The following is a 12,738-nucleotide window of genomic DNA, read 5'->3' on the forward strand; positions in this document are numbered from 1 at the left end:
CTGGCCATCACATACAGCCCCCAGCTAAAACCTCTCCAGCGCATTATCCATGATCTACAACCTATCCTGGAAAATGATCCCTCACTCTCACAGACCTTGGGAGGCAGGCCAGTCCTCGCTTACAGACAACCCCCCAACCTGAAGCAAATACTCACCAGCAACTACACACCACACCATACTCTGTCCCCATATCTGCTCTGGCGACACCATCAGAGGACCCAACCACATCAGCCACACCATCAAGGGCTCATTCACCTGCGCATCTACTAATGTTATATATGCCATCATGTGCCAGCAATGCCCCTCTGCCATGTGCATTGGCCAAACCGGACAGTCCCTCCGCAAAAGAATAAATGGACACAAATCGGACATCAGGAATGGTAACATACAAAAGCCAGTAAGTGAACACTTCAATCTCCCTGGTCATTCTATTACAGATTTAAAAGTCACTATCATTGAACAAAAAACCTTCAGAAACAGACTTCAAAGAGAAACAGCAGAACTAAAATTCATTTGCAAATTTAACACCATTAATCTGGGCTTGAATAGGGACTGGGAGTGGCTGGCTCATTACAGAAGCAGCTTTTCCTCTCCTGGAATTGACACCTCCTCATCTATTATTGGGAGTGGACTACATCCACCCTGATTGAATTGGCCCTGTCAACACTGGTTCTCCACTTGCGAAGTAACTCCCTGCTCTCCATGTGTCAGTATATAATGCCTGTATCTGTAACTTTCACTCTATGCATCTGAAGAAGTGAGGTTTTTACCCACGAAAGCTTATGCCCAAATAAATCTGTTAGTCTTTAAGGTGCCACCAGACTCCTTGTTGTTATTATGAACATAGGGATTTGGAGATGTGCTTTAGAGGCGGGGGTTGGGAACCCCGTATGGCTGTATGCAGCAGTTCACTACAGAAGCTCTCCAGTTTGTTTTATTAGAGTTTTATTCCGTTCTCATTAACTGGCTTGTTATTTAATGAACCCCAAGATCATTACAGATGTAGGATTGGAAGGTCATCATGTATTAGACCCTGCAACCCAGGTGGTCCTAGCCTGCTTCAGAGTGTTAGTGTTAGCATCAGAGGCCAAGAAGAATTAATAACACTGCAATGCTAATAGTGGTCCAGACCATTTAATTAAAGAAATAGTAAAAGTCAGATATATTTCCCATTGCATTTCAGTAAAAGAAGTTGCTATGAGAAATTTTAGGTTTATTGAGAACACAGAGGACGTTATACAGCATATTGCAGTCTTCAAAACCTCTATATTGGATAATATATTAATATAAGGTAATGGACATGAAATCTAGGTAATAAAATTTATAAATGGAGCTTCTGAAAAAGTATTTTAAAAGAAATATCTTATCTGCAGAGTACAATGATAGTACCGCTAGCTCTGCTAATAAGAGTTGAATCCTACTGTATTTCAGCATACGTTATTCCCATGAATGACTATGGGGAGCCAAGTGCATATATTGAGAGAATAGTCACTATAATAAATAAAATGCTGATACAGATGTTCTGTTTTCTAGCTATTTTTCACTCAAGATATTAAATTTTAAAGTTTATGAGATTATCTTAAATTGCCTGGATTCATTCTTGGATATATGGCAGATTTTTAGGACTGTAAAAATACAAAACCAAGGAAATTAAATTTTGAGCACAAACAATGTGTGCCAAGTTCGTAATAGCGATATAAAAGATAATGGTTTTGTAGCAATGCCTTTTAGTATTGCCATAACTAAGGGTCTGTCCCCATTTTCTTTCTAGTTATATACCTTTTTCTAACAAAACATGCAAATTCTGCTGACACCGCAATGGATGCTTTGTTAAGGGCAGTATGTGACTCAATCAATCATTTTCTCCAGGTTAAAATTCAAAATAAGAGGAATTTATTTTCAGTCACTTCATTGCTAAGTCTGACTTTTTAGGACAAAGACCATTGAAATTATGCCTCAGATTCTTGTTACCTTCACCTAAAATCAGAACTGCTTGCTCTAAATTAGTACAGATTTTTTTATGCAGTTAGGATTCAGGGATTACCATTAGCATCAATGCAAGGTGCACTTGCACATTATTAGAAAATTTACCTTGAGGGTTTTATCAGATTCACTTTTAAGACAGAGCAGAGCCAAAACAAATAGAGTATTTGATTAAATCCCCAACCTTTTAGATTATATAATTGCTCAGTGTTTTCTTACAGGCATTTTTTTAAATTAAATTTGGGTTGGGGAGAAATGGCTCAAAGAACTGGCAGTCTCTCTCCCCTTTTGGTCAATAGTTCAAATTAAGCACAGTACTGAATGACGTAAGTCATCATGTTCATGTCTTTCAATGTCTGTTCAAAAGTCAGTATTAGTTGTCCAAGCATGTAATGCATTCATTATTACCATGTGTTCAAAAGCAATTAGTTAGGTACTACTGGATAGGTGTTTCAGAAATCCAAAAGTGACTGGTTGAAATAAATGGATGTAAGGTATGTTCTGCATGGATGCATCAGTTTTCACAAAAAGTGTTGCTATACTATACTAAACTGCTGCAAGGACAAACAGGGCAACTAACCACTTCATGTAATCAGTGTCCATGCAGCAATGTCCTTGATGATGACCCAGTCAGACCAAAGCTGACTCTCAGAAGTAGTCCTTACTCATGTGAGTTGTCCCAATGGAGTCACTGGCTCTAAATGCCTACAAGGCCTTTGTGTGGATGGAAAGATACCTACTCCCAGTGAAACTGACAGGGCAAGGATGCTTCTTTCAGCCTCCAGTGACAGTAAAGTGACAGTGCAGAAGCACAAACTGGGCTCCATAGGGCTCTTCCAGTCCTGCTGCTATGGAGTTAGCATCATTACCATGGAGAGGCCTCACAGATAAGTTGATGACCCTCCTCCCAGTTCTTAGTGAGTAAATGTCATCATGAAAGCATCACCACAAGAAGCCTTACATTTGTTGCAAGGTGAAATTTCACCATATTCCTCAGATAAACTACTATATGCCAGAGAATTAGTACTTTTTCACCTGTGCCCTGCCTGTTGTTTCTCTGACAGCAGGAAATATTGAGAATAGAATGTATAAAATGTTCTGTTTCACCAGAGGAGAGAATGGGTATTAAAAAGGAATAATTTATTTGGTGTTAGTGACCATCTATGATTACGGTAGCCACTTTGGCTAATTTATACAAATGCACCAATCTCTACAATTACCTTGATCTCCCATTTCATTCACTACCCCCATTTGTGTCTTTAGTCACCTTTTGCATACTATCTAGATCAGTAGTGAGCAACCTGCGGCCCCCGGGCCGCATGTGGCCTGTCAGGGTAATCCGCTGGCAGGCCACGAGACAGTTTGTTTACATTGACATGGCTACCCACCGCTCCCAGTAGCCCTGGTTATCCGTTCCCGGCCAGCAACTCCTATTGGCCGGGAAAGGCGAACCGCAGCTACTGGGAGCTGCGGGAGGCCGTGCCTGCAGACGGTCAATGTAAACAAACTGTCTCGCGGCCCGCCAGTGGATTACCCTGATGGGCTGCGTGCGGCCCACGGGCTGCAGGTTGCCCACCACTGGTCTAGATACTAGATCAGAAGCTCTCTGGGGCATGGACTCCTTTGTGTTATGTGTTCAATCAATGGCTCCAATTCCCATCCTCTATCCCCTAGTGAGTCATTTTTCCTCACTAATTTAGGCCCTGGTCCAGCAAAATCCTTAAGTACATGCCTAAATCCATGCCTATTTAGCAAAGCAGTTAAGCACATGCCTTAATGAGAAACAGTGGAACCCAGTTCTTAGAGTTTTTAAATTCAAAAAGCTTAAAATTAATAAAATACAGAAAAGTAATATGAAGAGCTACATTACTAAAATCACTTCTAAAAATGCTTGCACCTGCCCTTTTCATCCACAAAATCTTGCATTATGCTTTTAAATACCAATTTGCATGTTCAGTTACCTGATTTATGAGCACAAATGTGGCTACACATATTGGCGGTGGGTTGGTGTTTTGGGTGAGGGAGGTTGTGCAACTTGGCCTCCAGTTCTTGAAAATGTGACCTTGTGGGTCTGAAATGTGGACCTTGAATCACTCAGAGGCTAGGTAATTTAGGTGTCTCAAAAAAGTTATTTCATGATCATCTGTGGTGTGTACTACTTATGCACAAGGGGTGGACTGAGAATAAATGGAGTTTCTTCTTTAACTCAAGCACTCCTACATTTATGGGAGCAAGGGCAAAGGCAAAACACTGTTGTTACTTTAATAATTTATGGTTTTACTTACCACTGACCTGAAAGTATTTATTATATTTTGCCCTTCTCTAGTGACTTTCATCCTAGAATACTTGTCTTATCGTACGCCACACATCATTTCATGGCAACAACAAAATATGGAATCAGCAAATACTGTAAGCCATCACTCTCTGTCTGCAAACAGATGTGTGCCAACTACAGTGTGTAAGATAATGAAACACTTCATGTATTATTGATAAAGTATATGAGCTGTTAAAAAGGGGACCTCACAATCTTACAGCCAAACACCTGGCAGAGTTCAAATGAATTCTGCGGCTTTGGTAAAATCTCATTCTTCTTCACTTATTCAATGTCTGCTCAGAGGAATTTAGCATGTAAAATAAAAAGGCTTTACAATGTAGCCTCCTGGGAAGGAAATCCTCCTCCTCTCCCTAAAAATGAAAAACAAGAACCACTCAATCTTTTCCCCAAATTGAACCAAACTTTTTTCAAAGTTTAAAAAGTTTGGTAAATTCACCCTCACCATTTTCCCCCTGCACTTCCTAATACCAGATGCAGAATTAATAGAATGCCACAAAAAAGGTTATGCTTCTGATATTTCCAATCCTACCAGAAGTGGGAAGTACTGGCAATCTTGAAATCAAGCTTGTTCTCATGATTCTTTCACAACAATCTTCTGATGAGCATCCCAACTCCTAACAGAACCCAAATTCCAAACCTTGTAAGATCTGCCCAACCACACCAGCATCATTTTTACTAGGTTGTTTCATTAACTTTAAACAATGCTTTCTCTTATATACTGTATAGGCCTGATCTTGCGAGGAGCCACGCACATTCAAACTCCCATTGACTTCAATTGGCCTGGCAATTGCTCAGTATCGTTCTTGTTTGCTAAATCTATATTTAAACATGAAGAGTATTTTTTTCCAAACAAAATGCTTCAAATCCTCAGCATATTTTTCTATAGTTGAAGAGAGGCAACATCAACAGCCCAGCACTCTTGAATGACACTGCAATTGCAAAGCAGTGTACGCACCCATGTCCTGCAAGAAAAATCCGTTTGGGGATCTCAGCGCTGCTGATACTACAGTCACTCACAGTGTTATCTGCTGAATCCTCGTTTCATAGTCTGATGGTTTTAGGACACAACCTGATACAGCATGTGTCCTGTCAAGACTAGTAAAAAAAACTCTTGGCGATGAGATGCTGACTGATAGGAGATACACAAAAGAATTTTGAGTCGCTCCTTAGTGATCTTACCATAGATAATAACTTGCATCAGAAAAGCATAATGAACTCAGTGCTCCAGTGCAACTGCTTGAACTGTGTGGCCAGTGCACTGTAGGTGGTTGTTTAGAAGCCTGCTTAGAGACTGAAAACACAGAGCAGAAAAGGATCCAGTCCAAAACAAGAAAGTTACACAAGGGACGCTGGACAATTCAAGGACTTGATAAAGACTTAACTTTCATATCCAGGACACTGACTCAGACCTGTAACAACAAGATATTCCCATCTGACAGATGCTCAGTGGCCTGTACAAAATGAAATGGTGGTTTCTGTGCAGTTGCTCGGTGGACAGATGTTTACATGATGGCTGGAACTCCATGGCATCTCATCAGAGGAGCCAAGCAACTTCTGCATGTTAATACTCCAGAGTTAAGAGGAGAAAGTTTCCAACTTGTGCATTACTAACCCCCACTCTTCATTTATGGGGGTCACTCTAGGTCATAGCATATTATTGGTAAAGCTTGCATTGCTGCTACCCATTCTGTGTACAAATAAAGGAGTCCAGCCAATACAGCATCTCACACAAATGCTAAATTACTTAATTAGGTGTCAAGTATCAGAGGGGTAGCCGTGTTAGTCTGGATCTGTAAAAGCAGCGACGGGCTGGTCTACACTGAGGGGGGGGGGGGGAATCGATCCAAGATACGCAACTACAGCTACGCGAATAGCGTAGCTGAAGTCGAAGTATCTTGGATCGAATTACCTGGGGTCCAGACGGCGCGGGATCGACGGCCGCGGCTCCCCCGTCGACTGCGCTATCGCCGCTCGCTCTGGTGGAGTTCCAGAGTCGACGGTGAGCGCGTTCGGGGATCGATATATCGCATCTTAACGAGCCGCGATATATCGATCCCGGATAAATTGATTGCTACCCGCCGATACGTACCCAAAGAGTCCTGTGGCACCTTATAGACTAACAGACTGTTAGTCTAGGACTCTTTGCTGCTTTTAATTAGGTGTGTGCTTGCATTTATTTATTTTAAGCTACATAAAACCTTTTTTTTTTAAATGACATTTTCTTTGTTTCTTTCTGTTGAATGGATAATTTTATTTTGTATGACCAGGCTAGAAGCATGGATAACCCAAAGTCTCTGTGTCCCTGGCACTTATGAGAGGCAATCTTCACATGTGGATTAACTGCTCTTGAATATTTTCTCCAGTGTAATCTAAACAGCCGTCCAGATGCTGGTGCAGAGTCATGTGCTTTGGAGGATTTTGTTGCTGAATACTATGCAGCCAATGCATCTGTTGTTCTGAAGAGAAGACTGCAAGGAGGAAAAGAAGAAGCACATCCTCCAAAAGTGCAGCACAGAGCTTTGCTATTGCAATTTAATATTAAAGTAATTTGCTTCAATGAGTCTGTGGGATCTCTCTCATAAAGTGTCATCTGAGGTGCCTTTCACTAAAGGACAGCAGAAAGGAAATAAACACGAAGTCTCCATCACTGACATCTTTGCAATATCTAATAGGGTGACCAGACAGAAAATGTGAAAAATCGGGACAGGGGGTGAGGGGTAATAGGAGCCTATATAAGAAAAAGACCCAAAAATCGGGACTGTCCCTATAAAATCGGGACATCTGGTCACCCTAATATCTAATCTATTAATTTTCCTTTGATATTTATAATGCAACCACCATTGAACTAGCTATGTGCTAATATAACACTAATGGCCAATGGAAATGTCTCTTCGGTTTAGCGTTGCTGCTCAGTGCCTAGATGTGTTTAGAACATTCTTCATAGAAATGAAACAACAACTTGCTGCTTCAGGAAAATAGCATAAAGGTAAACAAGCTCTTTCAACAGTCATTTAAAAAAAAAATGTTTCAAGAGTTAAGCAATGAGAGACTTTGAGAACCATACCCCGGGATGTTTAGCTCTTTTTGATTCATCTTTTAGCCTTCATTTTTAGCTTGGCACAAAACCACTGAAAATGGTCCAAAAGCTATAAACTTCTACTGAGGTCATTTTTGCAATACTGTGGTGCTACAGTTCTGTTCAAACACGGCAGGCTGTGTGTGACTCACTCAGTTCATTAGTAAGACCAGTCTATCCTGTGAACATATTGAAAAGAGCGGCATCTAGTGGTTCCTATTAGCAGCTGATTTGCACATGTCAAACCAAAACCTTTACTAATGAGAAGGTTATAGAGGTGAAATGAAACAGAAGATAAATGGACAATTATAACGTGGCTCTTTAAAAAACAAGCTATACATTAAGAACAATAATGCTGAAGAGAAAGCTTAGCCGGAAAATGTCCCTTGTTTGTGTGGGAAATTGCTTTCGTTAGGCTTTTTCATCTGGCTAAACCACGAGCCAGAATTGCTTTGCCGGAGGCAGCAAACCTTACGCTGAAGCAGGTGGGTGTATCCTCGTGAGCTGCTCTTCAGGGTGAGACTCACTGCACAGGAATGAGACGTGGCATGTCAGAAACAATCAGACAGGAAGGAATTTGCCATTGATAAAGCATGAATATGACTGGAGAATGATCATCAAGTTCTGTGTCAGCTTACAAAGCGTTTACTATGTAACTAACTGTTCTCCTCCCTGGGTTGATTGGCATTTTCACTCTTGATGCTGTATGATCAAAAGTGGGGGCATAGATAATAATGGGGCATAATTCCAGCATTGATAAGGAGATTGCTGTGTTGAAGGAAAACAGATGCAAAACCTGCAGACATATCCCTATCACTACAATGATCAGCACCCCCCACAACACACCTTTCAAGAGCCATGAATCCTACACTTGCCTGTCACAACATGTGGTATACCTCATCCAGTGCACTAAATGCCCCAACAACAACTATGTGGGTGAAACCAGACAATCATTACTCTCTCTAATGAACTCACACAGGAAAATGACAAAAAAACAAAACACCTTCTCACCTGTCAGTGAACACTTTTCACAAAGCGATCACTCTGTGTCTGACCTATCAGTTCTCATCATCAAAGTAAACCTGCATGACACTTTCAAAAGATGAGTCTGGGAGCTTAAATTTACTACTCTGCTAGACAATAAAAATCATGGACTGAATACAGATACTGGATTTATGGCTTATTACAATAATCTGTAACCCACTAGCCCCCCCCCCCCCCTTGTGTGTGTGTCCTATGACTGCAAAGGTGTTAACAGGCACTCCATCTTGTATGGTCCCTTAGAATATGTACTAACTACCTAAGCAAAACAATCTGTTTTACCTTATATTTAGCTGTGATGCAGGGAGTACCTTTCCCAGACTGGAAAAAGAGCTCTGTGTAGCTCAAAAGCTTGTTTCTTTCACCAACAGAGGTTGGTCCAATAAAAGATACTACCTCACCCACTTTGTCTCTCAAAGGCAAACAAACAGATACAAATGCAACGTTGAATACAATGCCTTTTCTAAACTGGAATCTTAAGTGGTGCATAAAAATCCATGTATAACATTCGCCAAAATCTAGTTATTTAGTTAAGTGTGTACAGTGCTTTAAATATGTAAAGCCCCATATAATTACTAAAAAATAAGAAACATAAATAGACCCTTTACAGTATATTGATGCTCATATTAAAGATATAATTAGAGAAGAAAAGTGAAGGTATGGTATCTAGAGTAATAGCTTACATTTATTTAGAAACTTTGCAGAGCGTTGTTTGATTGAACTATATGCAGAAAGAACAATCATTTCACCTACCACTGAAATGCAGCCACCTCCAGGTGGGAACATGAAAATAGTTTAACAGGACACAGCAATATAACAAAAATTTAGAACAAGATGTGAAGAATTCTGTGTCCAATTGAAACTGCAAGGAAAATTAGGTTGCACAATGTAACTAATACAACTGGAAGTTAGCCAGGATGCAGGCGTCAAAGTCCCTACTTACACAAAAAACTGACTCTCAATGACCTCAAGCGGTTATGACTTGTGTCCAGTCTTGTCTGAAAGACAGCACCTCCAGTAACACAGTCCCCCTACATCTCACTGGGGCATTTGTTCAGTGATGATTCTGAGGAAAGACTCCTATCACTGAATCACCACCACCACTTCCTGTAGCCTGGGGTTTTCCATGCAAGTCTCCCATCCAGTATACTAGCTCCTGGAATTATACTGCTTATTGTGCGAAGCTGTGATGAAATCACAGCCCTCCTCCAACTACATCTATGCTCATTCTCCCTCCTCCAGTCTTTTGTCTGGAAATCCATTGCTCATATTTTTCATGAAGAAATTTTTCTCACCAAAAAACCTGAAAAATCATTCATAAAATGTTATCAGGTTTGCTAGTAATTGTATGTACAACAAGCGTTTTTTGTCAGTGAAAACCCATCAGCTAATGCTCCCCTACCCCATCAAAATTCAAGTAGGGTGAACCCAACCCTGAAATATTTAATTCAGAAAGAACTCACATTAAAATCAATGGGACTGAGAAAGGGTTCCTACTCCTAGCGGTAGACCAAAAGAAGATTCAATGTCTTGTGCCATCTCAGCCAAACAGTCTATACCAGGGGTCGGCAACCTTTCAGAAGTGCTGTGCCGAGTCTTCATTTATTCACTCTAATTTAAGGTTTCGCGTGCCAGTCATACATTTTAACGTTTTTAGAAGGTCTCTTTCTATAAGTCTATAATATCTAACTAAACTATTGTTGTATGTAAAGTAAATAAGGTTTTTAAAATGTTTAAGAAGCTTCATTTAAAATTAAATTAAAATGCAGAGCCCCCTGGACCGGTGGCCAGGACCCGGGCAGTGTGAGTGCCACTGAAAATCAGCTCGCGTGCCGCCTTTGGCACGCATGCCATAGGTTGCCCACCCCTGGTCTATACTCTATCTGCTGCAGAGCACTTGAGGAACAAATCCAAATGGAAACATAATTCACTCCCACATAGGACACAGGACAGGGGACCAAGTTCCTGTATTCGGTGAGATTCTTAGTTTTGCACACTGTTGCTGAAGCCTGCCTCAACATACTAATGAAACAACTCCGAACTCCAAAACTCGGAACACAAAATCGATACCTAAGTTAATATACAAATCATGGGGGGAAACATACTACAATTCTCTGCAGAGAACTTTCATGCTGACAAACTACTGCAATTACTACACTGTGCAAAATGAAAACTATCACCGCATTCGGGATCACGTGTCATGACTCCACTCCCATGTACCATGTTGAATAATGTGCACCAGTACAGAGTGAGTGGGTGGGCATAAAAACTGCCGTTCTGATTTGGTAGTGTTTTATATCCACTTTGAAAAAATGTAAATGGTTACACACGATGGGTAGGGGGCCATGGGAAATCAGAGCCGTTGCTCTTAAATTAGAAATAGAAATGGGGGTACACGAAGCATAGCACAAACCTGGAGAACAATCGCTGCATCACTAGTGTCAGAGAAAAGAGATTTAGAGGAAGGATGGTTAGAGGACTAGCCTAGCCTAGGGATTCCAGGGTTCAATTCCAGCTCTGGCACAAACATCCTATGTGACCCTGGGCAAGTCATTAAGTCTCTCTGCGCCTCATTTGTCCATCTGTAAAATGCATATAATAGCACTTCCCTACCTCATAGGGGAAAGATACTACAATTATGGGGCTATATAAGCACCATAGGTAAATAGATTGAAACTGTGTGCCATTTTTTCTGCCAATGCCCAGACTATGTGGGAGCATAAGAAAAATATTTCCTGAAATTAGCCCAAACTAGCGCTGTCGATTAATCGCAATTAACTCACGATTAAAATTAATCATGATTAAAAAAATTAATCACTATTAATCACAGTTTTAATCGCACAAAATTAAATTCTAAATAGTAGAATACCAACTGAAATGTATTAAATATTTTTGGATGTTTTTCTACATTTTTAAATATACTGATTTAAATTACAGCACAGAATACAAAGTGTACAGTGCTCTCTTTATATTATTATTTTTGATTACAAATATTTGCACTGTAGAAATGATAAAGAAAAGAAATAGTATTTTTCAATTCACCTCATACATGTACTGTAGTGCAATCTCTTTATCATGAAAGTGCAACTTACAAATATAGGTTTTTTTGTTACATAACTAAACCCAAGAACAAAACAATGTAAAACTTTAGAGCCTACAAGTCCACTTAGTCCTACTTCTTGTTCAGCCATGCTTAGAGAAAAAAGTTTGTTTACATTTACGGGAGATAAAGCTGCCCATTTCTTATTTACAATGTCACCTGAAAGTGAGAATAGGCATTTGCATGGCACTTTTGTAGCCGGCACTACAAGGTATTTGCGTGCCAGATATGCTAAACATTCACATGCCCCTTCATGCTTCAACCACAATTCCAGACGACATGCTTCCTGCTGATGACACTCGTTAAAAAAATAATGCATTAATTAAATTTGTGACTGAACTCCTAGGGGGAGAATTGTACGTCCCCTGCTCTATTTTATCCGCATTCTGCCAAATATTTCATGTTATAGCGATCTCGGATAATGACCCAGCACATGTTGTTCATTTTAAGAACACTTTCACTGCAGATTTGACAAAATGCAAAGAAGGTACCAATGTGAAATTTCTAAAGATAGCTACAGCACTCAACCCAAGATTTAAGAATCTGAAGTGCCTTCCAAAATCTGAGAGGGACGAGGTGTGGAGCATGCTTTCAGAAGTCTTAAAAGAGCAACACTCTGATGCAGAAACTAAAAAACTCGAACCTCCAAAAAAGAAAATCAACCTTCTGCAGGTGGCATCTGACTCAGATGATGAAAATGAACATGCGTCGGTCCGCATTGCTTTGGATTGTTATTTAGCAGAAACTGCCATCGGTATGGATACATGTTCCCGGGAATGGTGGTTGAACCATGAAGGGACATATGAATCTTTGATGCATCTCGCATGTAAATATCTTGCGACGTCATTTACAACAGTGCCATGTGAACATCTGTTCTCAATTTCAGGTGACATTGTAAACAAGAAGAGGGCAGCATTATCTCTTGAAAATGTAAACAAACTTGTTTGTCTGAGCGATTGGCTGAAGAAGTAGGATCAAGTGGACTTGTAGGCTCTAAAGTGCTACATTGTTCTGTTTTTGAATGCAGGTTTTTTTTTTTTTTTACATAATTCTACGTTTGGAAGTTCAACTTTCATGATAAAGAGATTGCAGTACAGTACTTGTAATTAGATGAATTGAAAAATACGATTTCTTTTGTTTTTTACAGTGCAAATATTTGTAATCAAAAATAAATATAAAGTGAGCACTGTACACTTTGTATTC

This window comes from Emys orbicularis, chromosome 2 (assembly GCF_028017835.1).
Source record: "Emys orbicularis isolate rEmyOrb1 chromosome 2, rEmyOrb1.hap1, whole genome shotgun sequence".
Classification (NCBI taxonomy): Eukaryota; Metazoa; Chordata; order Testudines; family Emydidae; genus Emys; species Emys orbicularis.